Genomic DNA, 20120 nt, shown 5'->3' with positions numbered 1-20120 from the left:
AGACGCGCGGGGGGCGCTGCGACCTGCCGTGACGGCCTCGCCCATGCCTCCCCTCCCGCACCGGCTCCCCCGTCGGCCGCGAGGCCACCCGCCGCACCACAGCCCCGCAGCGCGCCGCCAACAGCCAGCAGGTGGCGCCGCAGCTCGCGCTCCCTGTCAGCCCCCCCCCCCACACACTCTTCCGCTTCGAAGGAAGAGGGCGAGGTCGTTCCAGAAACTTCCGGAAATAGGGGGCGTTAGCGGAAGTGACGTTCCGGAGAGCGACGCAATTTCTGTTTGTGCGTGGCCGGCCAAAGCTGGTGCAATCGCTGCTGCTGGGAGAGACGGGAGCGCGTCCGCCGTGCAGGCCTGGGCAGGGTGAGCCAGGGGCTCGCGGGGGAGGGGTGCGGGGGCGGTTTATGCTGTTCCCGCCGGGGTGGCGATGGCGGGACCGGACCGGACCGGACCTGGGGGGTGGGGGGTAATACGAGGCAGGCTCTCGCCCTCCGCGACAGTGTTGTTGGTGATGGAGCTTCCCCCCCATCTCCCGCTGGCGGCAGAGCGGGGGCGGGGTGAGCGGGGGCCACCGCTGCTGTCTGCGCCCGAGCCGCTGTGGGGGCGCTTCTGGGGGCCGGGCCCCGGTTCTGGGCGGGCCTGTGGTGAGCCCTGACCCCAGCTCCGGGGTGCGGCGGGACTGGCGTGGAGCGCGACCCGGGCGTCGGTCGCGGTGGGAAGGGAGCGGATGCGGCGATACGCTCCCTGCCTTGGGGAGGGCCCCGGCGGCTCGGTTACTCTGACCGGCAGCTGGGTGCCGGGGAGATACGCCGCAGCGCTGAGCGAGGACAAGGCCCGTGTTGGTGCCTCGCAATGAGGCAAACTCAGATCGCGCCACACTTCCGGGGAGTCTAACGCTGCGCGGGGGTGGGGTGGCGAGGGAGCTCCGAGCACCCCGGTACGCTCGCAGGTACCGAAGAGGTGACTCCCCAGGCCGGTGTGTAGCCGCCTCTTCGCTCTGAGTCCGCTTCACGTTTTTGGGGGTGGCTCTGGGCGCTAGTTTTTCCTTAAAAAGCAAGCGAGGGAAGCGGCCACAGAGCCCCATGGTACCACTGGAGTTCTTGTACTTTAGTTGTTTGCAGTAAAACTTCCACGCACCTGTGAGTTCCCTTCTTCAGTAAGTAAGGGCAATGGTAGCAGCCTAGTGTGTTTGCAAAGCCGAGGGGCCCTTGGATGTTTTGTATATGATGTTGCCAAGTTTCCCACGCACAGTGTCCCTGTGAAGGTGAGGCAGATGGTTCATGTCATCACTATTTGTAGGATTTCTGGGATGGTAGTGAGTGGGCAAGTGGAGTCTCTGGTCTTCCTGCTGACAATAAAACTTTAAACTAGCTTCAGGGTGGTCACAACTAATGTGATTTGAAGTTGTCTGCAAAACTGGTTTCCTCTTTGAGGCAGGAAGAACATGGAACAAATTCTTTGAGACATTAAGATCATTGAAGCCCTTTCTCAATATGTTTTAACTAGTAACTTTATAACCATAGATAGAAATTGGAGTGTTTAGCATAGAACATTGTTCTTAGGGGGCCAAGATGACATTATAGAAGCTAAATTTTTATAACAAGGTTTTAAATGTATATGGTCAAGCTTGTGACCTGGCATAGCAATTTAGTTGTCAGTCTTGTGCAGGGTGGATAAAAATCAGTGATTTATTTAAAAACATAAAAATAAATCCAGTTTTTTATTTAAATCGGGGAAAAAACTATTTTCCTTTTTGAGAGGGGGAAAACCTACCTAAAGGTAGTTTTAATTAAGATACATGATAGCTCAAAGATATCTCCTCGTGGAATAGGGATTAGAAGTTCTAATCCTATAGTATGAGACTATATATTCATGTAATGTTTAAGAAAAGTTTTGTAAATGAGTTCCAGTAGTTCATGGATTTAGGGACCCAGTTTTATGGGATTCCAGGGGCTTCTGTATAGATTATTAACGTTAATCTTTCCATCTGTCCAGTGGTGCTCAGTCTAGCAGATACCGTCAGAGATGCTTAGTTTTGTAGTTCTCAGACTGGATTTGTGTTTCCAGAGATAATATGCTGTTTTAAAATAAATAATATATAAAGGTGAGAAATAACAGACCTCAACCCTATTGTCCCTTTGCAAATTTGCGTACACGGAGTCAATCCCTTACCTCTCTCTCAAAGTGTAAAGTTTCAAAAAGTTCAATGAATAGAAGATTGTTGGGGGTGGAATAGATCTGGACAAGAAGAAGTCTGAAGATAAGTGTGAGAAGGGAGAGACGGGCAGTAGGAACAAAAGTGAAACAGGAGTATAAACAAACAGGAAAATGAAGGTGAAGATGACTGAATTAGCTGCAAAAACCAATATTTTAAGTTTCTCGTGTTGAACTGGCTGACAATTTCATTTTTTTAATATTTCATTTAACTATTTTAAACAATTTTTTAACGAAAACAAACCTGATTTTAAACTTGAATGTTGAACTAAATTCAAAAATTCATATGCTTGTTTAGTTAAAATATTATATGTTTGCTATCGAAGAAAAAATTCCAGAATACTTAACATTGTTTGTTTTTTAGTTAAATAAAACAATTTAAATGTCTGTCTGGTGGTGGTCTCCTCCTAATACATCATGGCAAGAAAATCCTCCAAATATTAATGATAATTCACCTCCCAGTGACTTCATAAATATCTGCTTCTATTACCTTTGGTAAATGAAATAACCAAACAATCATTCATTTTCTGATATAGCTGTAAAACTAATTTGAAAAGTTTTCAAAATAAACCACTTCAAAAATGTACAGTGTGTACCTTCTAAAAATGAAACTTACATCTATCTCGAGTTGTGAAGAATATGTATTAAGGTTACAGCCCACAAGAATGCACTTTTATGTAGAAATCCATGATTAAATTATCTGCTTGACTAGTGATTTAAATCAAATCCACTGTGGTCTTGTATATAGAATATCATAAACTTTAGGCTTTAGCCTAGTTTGAATGATTGAAATGGCCTTGGGCTCTGCTAGTTCCATTCTCTGATTATATGGTCCTTTGGCAGTTATTGCTGTGTACTTGTGAGGGGTGCATAATCATATGGGTCTGGATTCTTCAGGTTTTGGGATATGAGGTATCGTGTAACTCCAGTTAGAAAAGGTGTTTGATTCCAGATGGGGAGGTGTAAGAACTTGGCAGTTAAGTTAAACTGTAGTTGTGTTACCTTACTTCAGCTGACTATTTAGTCAGCCCAGTATGTGTAAGGCAATGGGCAAATATGCTTACCAGGACACTTGTTGTTTTTTTTTTAAATGCGCAGAACAAAAAATGAACAAATTCCACAAAGGTTGGCTTTATAAGTTAGTTAATAGAATTCATTTGAGCCCTATAGATAGTCCTTGTATTAGCTCTGGCTATGACCACAGAGCCCTTCTTATCAGATCTTTACATAATTTTTTGTTTAAATCCTCTTTCCAGTTTCTGAGACTGAATTCAGTTTGTTAGTGGACCGTGGAATTGTTTATATGTTGCCACAAGAAAATTGTTATCACTAATGTCCTGTGAAAACATGAAATCTAGAAGTGAGAACAGCAGGGCTTTTGACTTCCAGTAGCTAAACAACTAGTTACAGCAAAATCAAAACATCACACATAAATTAGCATAATTTCAGAGCACTATAATACATCAAAAATAAACCCAAGGTCAATTTTCTCAAAAAAAAGCCAACCCCCCCCCCCCCAAATTTCATCAAACAATATCTTTTAAAAAAAACTCTGGAAGAAATAACTTTCTTTGAAAGTTTGAAATGTTTTATTTAGTCATAGTGGGGAAATTCCCACTTGCAGTGGGGTGGGGGGAAGGAAGGGAAGTAAAATATGAACAAATGCAGAGAAAAGGAGAGAAGGAAAATCCTAAAAATTCAAAACCATTTTCTTCAAACAAACAGTTTCAGTTATTTTAATCAAAAAATCAATTTCAACCAGCTTCGCACACAAGTAATTGCCTTTATTCAGCATAACGTATTTTTCTGCCTCAGTTACTTTTGGTTTCCACAAGTTAATTGTTTTCCAATGCTGCCTTCCATCGTGGATAACACTTCAGAATATTTTAAATTTTAATACAGGGTTTTTAAAACATCTATTCCAAATTAAATTGGAAATGGACAGTCTATGTTAAGTCCCCAAACTTAACATATTGAAATCATTTAAACAAAATAAAAAAAAAATCGAAGTCAAACCACAACTTGTGGAAGTCATTGGTTAAACACCTGGAATCCGAGTCCGTTGAAGGCCTAAAACCAGTTGCTTTTTTTGCTGGTGCATAGAGAATATTTTCTTTTCAGTTTATTCAACTAGTTCAGTTCAATGGCTCGTACAAAGTTAAGAAACCAATTGGAAGTTGAAAAAGCAGGAAAGCTAGTCTTCCTCTTCTAATTTAGAAATAATAAAAACTAGGTGCAAGAGGATGAACTCTGCTAGTTTTTAAATATTTGACAGACATGGTGTCCTCAGAAGTATTTAGTCTGGCTTCCACTGAATTCAGCAAAAGTTAAGAGCCTAAATACCTTTGTTTCCAGTCACCGTGGCCCAAATCTACATACAGTCACCTCAGTTCACTAACTACAGATAATACTACCATAGTTTAATAAATCAGTTCATTTTAAATGCAAAACATGTTAAACTTTTTCTTTTATATCTGGTATGCCAGGGGACACACTAAAGTTTGTGCCCCCAGAAGGTCTTCCTGGTTCTTGAGGCAAAGACAATGGAATTAGGAAAATATAAAGGGAGTAAAAAGACCTTCTAGTTAACTATTGGTTGGGGAATAAAGCACCCTCTGATTCTGTGAATATGGGATCCCCATATCTGGTGGCCTGGTAACTTGATGTAAGTAATACTCCTGGGGGAATTCTGCAGGAAAAAAATTCTGTGCACAATATTTTCAAATTCTGCATATTTTATTCGTCAAAGTAATAGTACAGTCACTCCAGTTTCAGTTATTTTGGTAATTTATTTCAAAATGCCTGTCAGCAAGTATGTCTGTAACAATACAGACAACAAAAGATTCATGAAATGTTTTTTGACAAATTCCTTACTAGGCATATTAATACAGAACTCTGAGTAATTCATTTAAACTACAGTACAGAACCGTATTTTCGGAACCCCTCAGAAGCAGGGCAAAGGCTTGGGGGAATCCGGGGGAGTGGATAAGCTGAGGGAGAGGAAAGTAAATTGCTGGGAAGGAACCTGGGTCTGAAGTTGGAGGGCTCTTGGGTATGGGTGGGAAAAGTATGGAACAGATTTCTGGGGGAGCCGGGAGGGATTGTTAGGGAGCTTCCCCCATGCAGACCCTGGCTGATTCCTAGCTTCTCCCATTCAGTCAGGCACATGTGTCCCTGCACCCCCGTCTTTGTTTCCTTCCACCCCCATGTGGCCCTGCATCCCCTTCCCCATGTGGCCCTGCCCAACTCTGTCCTCCCCTACTAGCCCTTATGAACCCCTGTATGTGACCCCTCAGCAGCCCCATGTGCCCCATGCTGTCTGTTTCTCCATATCCCCTGTCTCCTGATCTGGCCTGACAGGCGCTGTGACAAAGGCACTGCAGGCTCTTTCTCTTCCATATGGTACCTGGGGCTGGCCAGGAGCAGCTGCTCTGTTCTAGTGCCACAGCACCCTCTGGTGGGCGATAGGTGGAACTGCATGTCTTTCAGCTAGAAGTTTTCTGCGGGGAAACACAAAATGTGCGGCCCATGAATTATGCATGCAGTGGCGCAGAATTCCCCCAGGAGTAAAGTAACATATCTGCTTAGACAGAGATTGTAACTTGCTAAAATTAATTGCTAGTGTTAATTGCTAGAGAACTTGTCTTGTTTGTAACCATATCTGTCTTTTCTCCTTGTTTAGAATCACTTTTAAATCTGTTCATACATTTATTCTTGATTGTTACAAAACCATCTCGGTGTAAAGGGCAAGTCTTCAGCGAACCTAACAGATGTGTGCTCTGCCTTTTTGGAGGCAGAGCACCTAATTTCTGAGTATCCAGTGAGATGGACTGTGTACTGCAGGGAGATGTCTCGAGTGAACTTGGGAACTCTGATTCACTGATTTGTTACCTGATAGGCAAAGTTTAGACTGACAGAGTCTTGAAGAGTTTGCTGGCAAGGCAGACAGGCTGTTATGTCAGTGCTCTCACTCTTGCTAAGTCGGAGTGATAAAACGGTGGCTCACAGTTCTGGGAGTTCTGAGCATGACATCACAGTTCACCAGATGTAAAAACTGTACTTTCTGCTGCTTAGTTAACTTTGGCTGTAACTGTACCTTTCTCACTTTCTCCACCCACCACGCTCTATCAGCAACAGGGATGTAGATGGAATGTGCACAGAGAGGAGACATCAAGTTCAACTCTCCCTATGATGGGTTCCCCCTGGGGTGCCACCTGGAACTGGGGTACCACTGAGCCCCCTTGACCCACCAGGCTGGACTCCCTTTTACACTGTTGTCATAAATATAAAGGGAAGGGTAACCACCTTTCTCTATACAGAACTATAAAATCCCTCCTGGCCTGAGGCAAAACCCCTTAACCTCACTGGCGCTTGACCAAAATGACCAATGAGGAGACAAGATACTTTCAAAGCTGGAGGGGGCAAAAAAAAAAGGGTCTGTCTGTGTGTGATGCTTTTGCCGGGAACAGAACAGGAATGAAGTATTAGAACTTGTTAGTAAGTAATCTAGAAATGCGTTTGTCAAGGTTCCTCCCCCACTCTGAATGCTAGGGTACAGATGGGGGGACCTGCATGAAGACCTCCTAAGCTTATCTTTACCAGCTTAGGTCAAAACTTCCCCAAGGTACAAAATATTCCACCCTTTACCCTTGGATTGGCCGCTACCACCACCAAACAAATACTGGTTACGAGCTGTTTGGAAACATCTTTCCCCCCAAATACTTCCCAAAACCTTGCACCCCACTTCCTGGACAAGGTTTGGTAAAAAACCTCACCAATTTGCCTAGGTGACTACAGACCCAGACCCTTGGATCTTAAGAACAATGAACAATCCTCCCAACACTTGCACCCTCCCCTTTCCTGGGAAATGTTGGATAAAAAGCCTCACCAATTTGCATAGGTGACCACAGACCCAAACCCTTGGATTTGAGAACTATGAAAAAGCATTCAGTTTTCTTACAAGAAGACTTTTAATAGAAATAGGAGTAAATAAAAGTAAACAAATCCCCTCTGTAAAGTCAGGATGGTAGATACCTTACAGGGTAATTAGATTCAAAGCACAGAGAATCCCTCTAGGCAAAACCTTAAGTTACAAAAAAGATACACAGACAGAAATAGTTATTCTATTCAGCACAATCCTTTTCTCAGCCATTTAAAGAAATCCTAATCTAACACATACCTAGCTAGATTACTTACTAAAAGTTCTAAGACTCTATTCCTGGTCTATCCCCGGCAAAAGCAGCATGTAGACAGACACACAGACCCTTTGTTTCTCTTCCTCCTCCCAGCTTTTGAAAGTATCTTGTCTCCTCATTGGTCATTTTGGTCAGGTGCCAGCAAGGTTACCTTTAGCTTCTTAACCCTTTACAGGTGAGAGGAGTTTTCCTCTGGCCAGGAGGGATTTTAAAGGGGTTTACCCTTCCCTTTATATTTATGACAGCGTTAGATTTCCTTTTGTTTAAATAGCTGGTAAATAAGCTGTGCTGAATGGAATGTATATTCCTGTTTTTTGTGTCTTTTTTGTAACTTAAGGTTTTGCTCTGTTTTGAATCTGATTACCCTGTAAGGTATTTACCATCCTGTTTTTACAAAGGTGATTCTTTTACTTTTTCTTTAATTAAAATTCTCTCTTAAGAACCTGATTGCTTTTTCATTGTTCTTAAGATCCAAGGGTTTGGGTCTGTGTTCACCTATGCAAATAGGTGAGGATTTTTGTCAAGGCTTCCCCAGGAAAGGGGGTGTAGGATTTGGGGGGATTTTGGGGAAAGACGTCTCCAAGTGGGCTCTTTCCCTGTTCTTTGTTTAACATGCTTGGTGGTGGCAGCATAGGGTTCAAGGACAAGGCAAAGTTTGTACCTTGAAGTTTTTAACCTAAGCTGGTAAGAATAAGCTTGGGGGGGGGTTCATGCAAGTCCCCACATCTGTACCCTAGAGTTCAGAGTGGGGAAGGAACCTTGACACTGTACTGCTGTGACAAGCTGCCAAGCCCTCTCCAGGCTCCAGCCTGTACTTACACCAGCACGCACACAGGTAGGACACACCTAGCTGCAGTACACGCATGCAGGCTTTTTAACCAGCCCCTGCATGGTAAGGCTTCAGCTAGGGCACCTCCCAGTTCCTAAGGCACGCACCCTCTGTGGAGTATAAACCCAAAATTATACAATATTGAGCTGCATAGGGAACTGTCCAGTATAAGCTCATGAAATTCGCCCCCTCCCTCAGTGTGGAGAGTAATATACAACCGCTTTCTGCCCTGAGTTATGACTCCCACAAACTGGTTTTAGATAAAGCAGAAACAATTGTATTAACTATAGAAGATTTTAACTGATTATAAGGGATAGCAAACTGATCAAAGCAGATTACCTGCAAATAAACAAACTGCAAACTAAGCTTAATATACAACATAGATGGGATATGAATAGCAAATTCTCACGCTAAGTAATGATACAAGTAGACTGCAGATTCTTAAGGGGCAAGCTGCACTTGCTTACGGCTTGGAATCCCCAGGTGTTCCATTCACAAGCTAAAAATCCCTTTAGCCTGGGTCTAGCACTTCCTCCTAGTTCAGTCTTTGTTCCTCAGGTGTTTCCAGGAGCCTCCTTGGGAGGGGAGTCATTGAAGAACCCAGATGATGTCACTCCCCTGCCTTTTATAGCTTTTGCACATGGTGGGAACACTGTTTCAAAGCTTGGTTCTCACGCAAGTCAGTGGAAAAATAAACCTCCCAAGGTGAAGTCCAACACCAGGTGATCTGGTCACATGTCCCTGTTGTGTAACAGCAGCCATTATTGGAGGCTGTCTGTAGCATCCTCAGGAAGGCTCCCCAGCTGGAGATAAGCTTCCCCTGACGCCTATTGTTCTCTCTCATGGCTGATTAACTTGATGGCTGGCTGGGAAGGACCCATTCTAGACTGAGAGCCTTTGCCTAGTGGGCGTTGCCCAAAAATAGCTACATGTGAAATAGATACAGTCAATATTCATAATTGCAGATACAAAAATGATCCATGCATGCAAATAGGATAATCATTCAGCAAATCATAAACTTCCCAATGACCTCTCACATGACTTGCATAAAATACATCATAACTATGTCATAATCACATCAAATATCATTGTGAAGAATATGGAGTGCAGTGTCACACTTCAATCCCAATTCCCAAGAAGTCCCAGTTCCTAACAGTAATGGGGCAATGCAGGGAAAAGGGAAGTGAGGATTTTAATAACATTAACTTTGTATTACCATAGTGCTTATGAGCACTAGTCAGGGACCAGCACCCCATTGTGCAAGGCATTGTACAAACTCAGCAAAAAGATGGCCCCCCTGTCTGAAGGAGCTTAAGTTCAAGTGAAGGTGTCTGTCAAGTGGCAGTAGTAGCTGTCCCAGGACAGGAGCCCCTTCTGTCTACTGATCTTCTTACAATTTGCCAGAGAAACTGCTCACTGGATCCTGTGAGTTGTGGTTGGCCTGGATGTTTGGCTTACCTGTTGTGTTTTTTTTTGTGGGGGAGGGGGCGTGGATACTACAAAAATATTGCATTGGTTAAAAAAGCTGCATAACGTTAACAATAAGTTAAGTTTTGTTGTTTTGGGGGTTTCTCTGGTGGGAAAAAAAATGTTTGCATCAAAATAGTTTCTCTCCCCCCCCAGCATTTGTGTATTAAAAAAAATTAATTGAACTGTTAAACAATAATAGAATAACATTTAGATAAATATTTTTGGATGTTTTCTACATTTTCAAATATATTGATTTCAGTTACAATACAGAATACAAAGTGTACAGTGCTCACTTTGTTTTTCTGATTACAAATATTTGCACTATAAAAAACAAAAAAAATAGTATTTTTCATGTACTATAGCGCAGTCTCTTTATCATGAAAGTTGAACTTACAAATGTAGAATATGTACAAAAAAACCCCCCTGCATTCAAAAATAAAATAATGTAAAACTTTAGAGCCTACAAGTCCACTCAGTCCTATTTCTGGTTTAGCCAGTCGCTCAGACAAACAAGCATTTTATCTCCTGCAAATGTAACCAAGCTATCTGCTTCGTGTTCACAATGTCACCTGAAAGTGAGAACAGGTGTTCGCATGGCACTGTTGTAGCCAGCATTGCAAGATATTTACATGCCAGCTGCTCTAAATGTCTCTTCATGCTTCAACCACCATTCCAGAGGATCCAAAGCGGTGTGGGCTGATGCACGTTCATTTTCATCCTCTGAGTCAGATGTCACGATCAGAAGGTTGACTTTCTTTTTTGGTGGTTCCGGTTCTGTAGTTTCTGCATCGGAGCGTTGGTCTTTTAAGACTTCCAAGAGCGTGGTCCACACTTTGTCCGCCTCAAATTTTGGAAGGCACTTCATATTCTTAAACCTTGGGTTTAGAAATTTCACATTGGTACCTTCTTTGTGTTTTTGTCAGATTTGCTGTGAAAGTGGTGTTAAACGTGATGATTCATCACCTGAGATATCTATAACATGAAATATATAGCAGAATGCCGGTAAAACAGAGCCGGATTAATACAATCCTCTCCCCCACCCCTCCCCCCTGCCGAGTTCAAATTTAACTAACTCTTGTTTTAAAAAAAAAAAAAGCGTCGTCAGCATGGGAGCATGTCCTCTGGGTTGGTGGCCGAAGCATGAAGGGGCATATGAATGTTTAGCATATCTGGCATGTAAATACCTTGTAATGCTGGCTACAAAAGTCCAATGCGAATGCCTGTTCTTATTTACAGTGTCCCCAATAGGTGAGAAGGATGCAGAACTATCTCTTGTAAATGTAAACAAAGTTGTTTCTTGCTCAGCCAATTGCTAAGACAAGTAGGATTGAGTGGACTTGTAACAAAATCTACATTTGTAAATTGCACTTTCACGATAGAGATCGCACTACAGTACTTGTATGAGGTGAATTGAAAAATACTATTTCTCTTGTTTATAATTTTTACACTGCAAATTTTTAATCAAAAATAAGTGAGCAGTGTACACTTTGTGTTCTGTTGTAATAAAATCAATATATTTGAAAATGTAGAAAAAAATCCAAAAATATTTAATAAATTTCCATTGGTATCCTATTGTTTAACAGTAGGATTAAAACTGCAATTAATCACAAATTTTTTTGAGTTAATCACATGAGTTAAATATGATTGATCAACAGCTGTCTGCTTCATATAAACGAAACCTGAACTTTATAAAACTGGCCATAGAGGCTCTGATTTAGCTAGCTTATGGATAAGAAGTAATTTAATGGGTAGAATAATAGCCAAGAGTATTTGAGGTGTGGGCTCTGCATTACTGTGCCTTTCCAGAATTTCCCTCTGTTATCCTTGGTTCCGGGGTAGAGGATTTCACTCCTGTCTCATTTCTTCTCACTTTTCAGTTGGCTGATTTTTATGTAGTTTTTCTTAGTTGTAATACCTTCTACGGATTTGTGTATTTTACCACATGCTTTCCTGTTCTCACTGTTGGCTGTGGCCTGCAGTTGCTGCCAGTATAGTCTTGTACTCATTTTCATTTGGGGCCTCCTTTGAGCATCTTGCTCTGAAAATGAGAGTACAGCAAAGTTGGCCTTATTTTAGAGAAGCAGAATTAGAAGGCATGTAATCATCCTGTTGAGCTTATTCCACACATTTATTTACTCAAATATGTTGCTATTTTTATTTTTTGGACAGAGCTATGTTGTATGGAAGGGAAACTTGTGTAAAAGTAGAAGTAAATATACATCCAAAAGTTTCTTTTAGTTCGTTTTGACTTGGGCCACATCTGTATATCGAGCACATCAGCAGCACCACTGCACTGATGCAGCAGTGCCTTTAGTGAAGACTCTCTATGCCAGTGGTCCCCAAACTGTGGGGTGTGCCCCCTAGGGGGCAAGGAAGAATGTTTCAGGGGGTGGGGAAGGAGTGCCACACAGTCCCATACTACCCCCCCAGCTCTGCTCTGATCTTGCCTGCAGCCCCAGCCCTCAGCTCTGACTTCAGCACAGCTCAGGGGAGCATGGACAGATTCCATTACAGGTTGGGGGGGAGCATGACCTAAAAACTTTGGGATCCACTGTCTATGCTCTATGGGAGAAGCTCTCCTGCTGACATAGCACTGTGCACACAAGCACTTATGTCACTCGCAGGTGGAATATTCACACCTCTGAATGACACAAGTCACAGACATAACTTTGGTTTAGTTTGTGTCTAGGCTGGTGATGGCCAACCTGAGCCTGAGAAGGAGCCAGAATTTACCAATGTACATTTCCAAAAAGCCACTCTAATATGTCAGTATCGCGCTCCTCCCACCCACAGGCAGCCCTGCCAATCAGTGTCTCCCCCTCCCGCCATGTACCTCCCGAAGGCGAAGGAGTGAGGGCACAGCAGGCTCAGGAGTGGTGGTCAGAAGGGGTGGAGTGGGGTAGGGCCTGTGGCAGAGCCAGGGGTTGAGCAGTGAGCACCCCGGCACACTGGAAAGTTGGCACCTGTAGCTCTAGCCCCAGAGTCGTTGCCTACACAAGGAGCTGCATATTAACTTCTGAAGAGCCGCATGTGGCTCCGGAGCCACAGGTTGGCCACCCCTGGTCTAGGTATTCAATTCTTTTTGATGTTCATGTTTAATAACCTTACTTTAAAATTGATGATTTTTCTTCCCATGTGAATCTGAAGCTGAGTTTCACAGATGTATGTGTGTTAACCTATGTTAGGGGTAGTATCTCTTCAAGCTAAGTGGTCAGATAGCATTGAAATTTCTTGTATTTTAAGTTTCAGAGTAACAGCCGTGTTAGTCTGTATTCGCAAAAAGAAAAGGAGTACTTGTAGCACCTTAGAGACTAACCAATTTATTTGAGCATGAGCTTTCGTGAGCTACAGCTCACTTCATCGGATGCATGCCGTGGAAACTGCAGCAGACTTTATATACACACAGAGAATATGAAACAATACCTCCGCCCACCCCACTGTCCTGCTGTTACGGTGGGGTGGGAGGAGGTATTGTTTCACGATCTCTGTGTGTATATAATATCTGCTGCAGTTTCCACGGCATGCATCCGATGAAGTGAGCTGTAGCTCACGAAAGCTCATGCTCAAATAAATTGGTTAGTCTCTAAGGTGCCACAAGTACTCCTTTTCTTTTTGTATTTTAAGATATCCCAGTCTACAGTTTAATCTGCATACGTGACCATTGGTCACAAAGAGTTAACACATAATTGATTTCTGAAGACGATAGCAACATTTAAGCAACATGTCACTAGTTGGATAAATCTTTAGAAAAGTTTTTTCTGCTGCATTCCTGTGGCCTAGCATCAGTGCAGGAGCAGCTTTCATTAGTTTATTTGGCAAATGTGTAGTTGTAAACTTTCACTTACACTACACCTCTATCCCAATATAATGCAGTCCAATATAACGCGAATTCGGATAGAACATGGTAAAGCAGCGCTCTGGGGAGCGGGGCTGCTTTACCATGTTATATCCAAATTCGTGTTACCGCAAGCAGTTCCTCTGTGCCCTCCCCCCTTACTGCAGCCCCCCCGCCCCAGCTCACCTCTGCTCCGCCTCCTCCCACGAGCGTGCTGCTGCTGCTCCGCTTCTTTTTTTTCTCCCCCTCCCTCCCTTCCTTCCAGGCTTCCTGTGCCAAACAGCTGATTGGTGCAGCAAGCCTGGGAGGGAGGGAGAAGCAGAGCGGCATTGGCATGCTCAGAGAAGGAGGCAGAGTGGAAGTGAGCTGGGGCGGGGAGCAGTTCCTCTCCCTACCCCGATATAATGCAGTCTCACCTATAAGAGAGTAAGATTTTTTTTTTTTTTTTGGTCCCGAGGACCGTGTTATATCTGGGTAGAGGTGTATATGTTTGGAAGGTTAGGGGTCCACTTGGATATTTAGGTATCTAAAGGTGAATCCTCAACATCGTTTCTAGGGTGGGAGGTCTGTTGGTTCGGTTAGTTTTTCAACAGCACTTCTGGGTAAAGTGTATTAGGAGGAATTATGTGCTGATTTCAAGGTGTTGTCTCTTCCTAACTATGTAGACAACACCTACCATATTGTGGATGCTACTGAAATAAAAACATCTGGATTCATGCTAGCTGAAAATGCATTCAAATGGATTTTGTCTGAGTTGTGGGTCTCTTCTGCACCTGAGAATTGAGCTATACAGCGATTCCTCTGCTTTTTCTTGACCTAGCATGATAGTATGGAGGGCATTTTTCACACCCAGGCTCCTTCTGTAAAGGGCAGTCAACTCATTCAGCCATTTTTTTAGTGAAGCAACAATATTAGGTTTGTTTACCTGCTTTGGCATTCAAACAACCATATATGGGAAGGTTAATTGGAAAGTGTATATGGACCAGCAGTTTGCTTGCCCCTTGATGCATTGACTGGACTCTGGTCTCTCTCACACTCTCCATTCCAGTTATGACTCAGACTGACAGGGTCACATATTAAGAAATGTGCAGCCCACAAAAAGAGAACTAACAAAGTTTCACCTATAATCTTTAATTAGCTAGCTTGGAGGCTCTATTCCCTGCTCCTGTCAGTACTGGGCTGAGTAAGCTGCTGAATTGGGGGGTTAATAAAAAGCTTAAATTGCAGTCTTTACAAAACAGATGCATGAAGTTAAAATAGTGGATATAGGACCTCATGCACACTTCTTTGGAACCAAGATCTACCCATAGATAAAGAGCTACTGCCTAAGAACTTTCCCCTTAGGCCTTTTCCACATTAAAAGGTGGGGAAAAAAAATTCCTACCCTTTACTCTGGATTTACAAGCATTCTAATTAAACCTGCTTTACTGTGTTAAATGCCAGAAGCCTTGGGAACTTAATCTACACTTCCAGCTGACAAAATATTTTTTATAAACTTTCACTCTTATAAACCAGACCCCCAGACATATCTGTTCCTCTTCAGCATCATTATAGCTGTCTTCCCAAGGAAAAAAAATGTATCCTTAACTCCAGTTAGCTAACTTGAGGTGAAATCCCAGTGAAGACAAGACAATTTGTAGTTACAAAACAAGCAGGTTACGTTAAAGACGAAGCCTCACAGGTCTTTGCTGTAAATCTTAGGTGGCGAGAAATGTACAGAGTACAGGCACTACACATGTAGCTATATGCTGCCGTGAAAGGCAGGCTGTGTCCACAGTTGTTGCTGATGTGTAGCTACATGCAGTGAGGAAAGGCTCCGGCAAGGCAGTGGGATACAACAGCACTACAAATAGCAGTGTACATGTCTGAGGTGCTGTGTAGGGTGTACTCTCTAGGGGGTTCAGGCACTGTAGGGCACTCTACTTGCCTAATCCATGACTCACTGTCTCCACTGCTATTTATACCCGTGCTAGCTGGGTGTGCAGTTTCTGTACATGCTGCCGTAAGTGTTAGACATACATTAAATGTTCTAATAAAAGGACAGACTTCCCAGTTCTCTGGGAAATTGTAGACCCAGCTGTGCTTAACACAGGGCCTCTGTCTTGATGGAAATGTACCACTGGGAAAATGTCAATTATATGAAGTTTTTTGTAGGCTTTTCTACAGCCAACACTAAATATATTAAAATAAAAACACCCCCTAACGTCCCTGGGATATTACTAAATCCCCTAAAGATTTCTCTGAAACAAACATAGCCCAAAACAAAGTAGCTGCATTTTAGGTTAACAATATCTGGGGCAGTACTAAGCATGGTATTGATACTCCTGTTCCCACAATTTCAGGCAGTTCATGGCCTTTCAGTAACCCCCTCATAGGGCCTTTCTTGACAAGCAGAAAGGTGGTGCATTTCAGTTGTTAGCTCACTCAAGTTACCTTAACCTCACTGGCTGCGTTTTAGTCTTGAGGGGAACCAGCTAACTCAACTTCAGATTCGTTAGCCGGCATCTTAAACAGGATTTTTTTTCAAAAAGAAAAGGAGTACTTGTGGCACCTTAGAGACTTAACAAATTTATTTGAGCATAAGCTTTCGTGAGCTACAGCTTACTTCATTGGATGCATGATCGGACAAAGGATTTTTTTCAGTCATGTTACGTCAGTCAATTGAGCTAACATGATTGAAGATAGTACAAAAGAAATAAAGGTGGAGAAATTTTTCTCAGTTGTAGTTTACTTCTAGAACTTGTTCAATTTACTGATGAACCATAGTTGCTCCTTGAGGGGACTTCCAATAGTCATTACCAGCCAATGACAAATGAAACTTAAGTTAAATCTGTGTTTTTAAAAATGGGGACTAGTTCCTATTTCTAGGAAAGGTCAGCTGTTCTCTGAAAGGCACGATTCCCACTGATATAAGTTAATCATAGAATCCTTTGACCTAGCTTGTCACACAATCAACCTGCTTTTCTTGTTTTCCCTATGATGCCTATTTCTAGATTGTACAGTCTTAGACTGGAGTTATGACTACTGTAGGACAGAGCAGTCATTAGTTAGGATTGCTTTTGTTACTTCTGCTGTAGATCCTTTCTGTAAGAAGATGTTTACGAGGACTTTAGAACTCTAGTTAGATGTACTGGCATATCTGATGAAGTGCACTGTAGCTCATGAAAGCTTATGCTCAAATAAATGTGTTACTCTAAGGTGCCACAAGTACTCCTTTTCTAGTAAAGCATGTGAACCATTTCTGAGATACTCAAATGTACTTTCAATTTTAGTTTCTACATGTTAAATAACATAACCCATTGTCAGGGTGGATAAGAATTTTAAACAACCCCTTTAAAATTGGATTTTAGGTATAAATCTTAAATGGCTTCTAAACATTGGGAAGTATGGCAACCTATATTAAGGCCTAAATTTCACCACTGAACTAGTGGAAGTCACTGGCCAGTCACCTGGAATAGTCTGAAGTGCTAAACCAGCTTTTTGCAGCGTAGTCTTTTCTGCAGGTATAAAGAGAACTTACTTTCTTAGTTTATTCAGCTAGTTCAGTTCAGTGACTAATTGCTCATTCAAAGTTGAGAAACTGATAGGAAGTTGAAAATCTGTTCAATCTGTGAATAATGTTTAGATTTAAAAGGATTAGATCTTCTAGTTCTAAAATCTCAAAGGATATGATGACTGGGAACAATTAGCTTGATTAATTACAGATAATACTTTTAAATCCGTTTTAAATGCAAACCATTTCTAACTTTTTGTGGCCAGCACAATAAAAGTAACTTTTAATATTAGTTAAATCAAATTGTAAAGTGGTGTCTTCGTGCATTTTAATTCAACTTCCATCCAAATGCAGCTTGACAGTGTCACATGCAGATTATTTAGTAAATAAGAAATGCATCATTCAGCATTTTCTGTGTAATAAAAATGTAAACAATCTGAAGATGTGTATGTAAAGCTGTGTAATTGCTTAAATAAATGTGTGTAGAGTGCATCCTTCTGGTTAGAAAAAATACCAGATTATGCCAGCCAGTGAGAATCAACTTTTCTCTAGGAAAATGAGTGAAGTAAATTGCAAAACAAGATGAAAAGTGGTGGTTCAAATCACTTCACCCTGCCCATTTTTACTTTAATGGTGCTCCATCCTCCTTTGTAATATGCAATTTCATTCACTTGGCCCCACGGACAGCAGACTTTATTTAGGGTCACAGTAGCTTGGAACTTCGTACTTAGGCTGAAAGTTTGTGCTGTTTTTTCTTTTGACAGTTGTGACAACTGAGAAGTTGAAGTAAAATCTGTTCCATACTTGCTAAACTTGTGAACAATAGGTGACTTCATTTTGAAAATGCAGTTTCACTAGCACTTTAAATCTTTCATACATTTGCTGCAATTCTGATAACTTTTTTCAAACTATAAACAGGACTAACTACTGAACAGGTTCTTTAATTCATTTTGTCACATGCTCACCTCATATGGTTTCATACCTTGGCTATTTTAAATAGCATTGCTCTAAACAAGTGTGAATAAAATATGGTAACTTAGTCATTTTATCTTTATATTATGCTGTACAAACTAGCAAAATCCTTTTAAAAGCTAATCCCTGTTTGGCTTTCCTATAAATTAATTACATATGCCATACAAAAAAACAAAGATAATGTTAGTTGTACAGCTAAACACTCTAAAGAGAGGACACATCAACATTAAGTTGGGTATGGTAACTTTGATTTTTCTTTCTTGAGCATAAAATATTTACAGTGCAACTACACTAATATATGCATATTTAGGGCTATAGAAAATATAATTATATATATATCGCGTAACTTTACATTCTCCACTGATTTCACAAAGAATCAGTTTAATTTATACTTGGTTCTCTGTGGTGTGTATTTAATGTCTAGTATCCATTCACTATCGATTTTCTTCTCTTCAGTCAGTACTTGGGTGCAGTTCAAGTGATGATTCAGTTAATAATGAAGTTAACTGTAGGTGGCCCATATATGCCGGCAAACTTTCACTAGTAGTCTTTATGTATCTGACTCTTATGGACTATGTCAGACATAAGAATGTCTACACTACAGGCGCTGCAGCAGCTATGCCACTGTAGTGTAGATGTTTGAATTGACAGAAGGTAGTTAATCTACCTCTCTGAGGCCTGGTCTGTACTAGAAAATTAGGTTGGTTTAATTGCATTGGTCAGGTGTGTGGAAAAATCCACACCTCCGAGTGGCATTATTAAGCTGACCTACATCCCTGTGTAGACAGTGCTGTGTCAATGGAAGAATTCTTCCATCGACCAGCTACTGCCTGTTGGGGAGGTGGATTGCCTACACCGACTGGCTCCTGAAGCATTACAGTGGTACAGCTGTATCACTTCAACATTTTAAGTGTAGACAAGATAGCTAGGTTAACAGATGAATCCTTGCATTGACTTAGCTGTGTTTACAGTGGGAGTTAGGTTGACCTAGCTGTGTGTTTCAGGATGTGGCATTTTGCACAGCCCTGATGAACATAGCTAGGTTGATCTGATTGAAGTGTAGACCAGGTCACAGTAATAGACTCACAACTTTTAGGCACGTAGCCTCTTGGAGAAATAGAATGTCATAATGCAAGTAAAGACTGAAAGCTCTTCAGGGCAGGAACTGTCTTTTGTATTCAGTACAACTCCTAATAAAAAGATGCCATGATCCTGATCGGAGCATCTGGGTGCTATTGTAACAAATGTGTCAAAACCTAGCAATACATATTTTGACTGAGTACTTAATCCTGCAGTTATAATGTGCTCAACATAGGAGGGGTGCAGAACATTGTCTTTTGGGTTGAATTTTCTAAGTTTTAAAACCAAGGTTAAGGGAGAGATGGTAAAAGGAGTTTTCGTCTCTGGCTAGACACCACCAGAGCTTCCCATCCCAGGCACTTAAGGTGGAAGCCCATCTTCTGCACACTTAAGGAGTGACTTCTGGCTGTTAACCTAATGTGCAGTAGCTAATAAAGAATCATGTTCTTTAATTTTCTTTTTCTCTCCCGCTCTATTGTTTCCTCCTTTCCACACTTCTGAATTCTTCTGCAGGATGCCCTATTCCTGCCAATTTACCATCAAGCAAATGAAGTAGGAAAAAAGGATTATTTAATTTTACTGTTTGAAGCCATATGTACAGGAGAAAGGATGCCCTTGTGTTTGAGGCACTAGACTGGGACTCTGGACATCTGGCTCAAATTTTCTGCTCTAATGTGGACTTCCTGTGACTCTTTTGAGCAAGTCACTTAATTGTTATGCTTTCATTTCCATCTGTACAATGGGGATTAGCTTCCTTGCCTTACAAGAGTGTTGTGGACAGGGATACGTCCACCTATGGTCATGGGGGCTGTATAAATACCCATATAGAGGAACATGAAATACTCATGGCCATTGGTGGCCCTCTGTGTGTCTACTTCCTTACATCCCTAATCCACAAACTACTTGTTTGGAGCAAATAATGAATTAGCAACAGGTCTATTTTGAATATTAGTATTTACCTTGGGAAAATGGACCCATGACTGGGTGCAGCTGAACTGAATGCGGAACATTCAAGTGCAAACGTAGACAAGGACAAAC

General features: G+C 41.9%; 1 protein-coding gene across 4 annotated transcripts in view; it reads left to right on the top strand.

Annotated features, from left to right (window-relative positions):
* Positions 1–241: 241 nt before the first annotated feature.
* The window catches only part of DNAJB6 (DnaJ heat shock protein family (Hsp40) member B6), a 99093-nt gene continuing 79214 nt past the window's right edge, over positions 242–20120 (top strand). For 3 of the 4 annotated variants that reach the window (XR_012157621.1, XM_073334548.1, XM_073334550.1), the window contains exon 1: positions 242–357. The gene's annotated coding sequence lies outside the window, so the exon portion shown is untranslated. The remainder of the gene's footprint in view (positions 358–20120) is intronic. The other variant, XM_073334551.1, reaches the window with a different exon arrangement.

The sequence above is a fragment of the Lepidochelys kempii genome, chromosome 2 (assembly GCF_965140265.1).
Source record: "Lepidochelys kempii isolate rLepKem1 chromosome 2, rLepKem1.hap2, whole genome shotgun sequence".
NCBI classification, from domain to species: Eukaryota; Metazoa; Chordata; order Testudines; family Cheloniidae; genus Lepidochelys; species Lepidochelys kempii.
The sequence above is the reverse complement of the archived record's forward strand: the minus strand, read 5'-3'. Positions and strand labels throughout refer to the sequence as shown.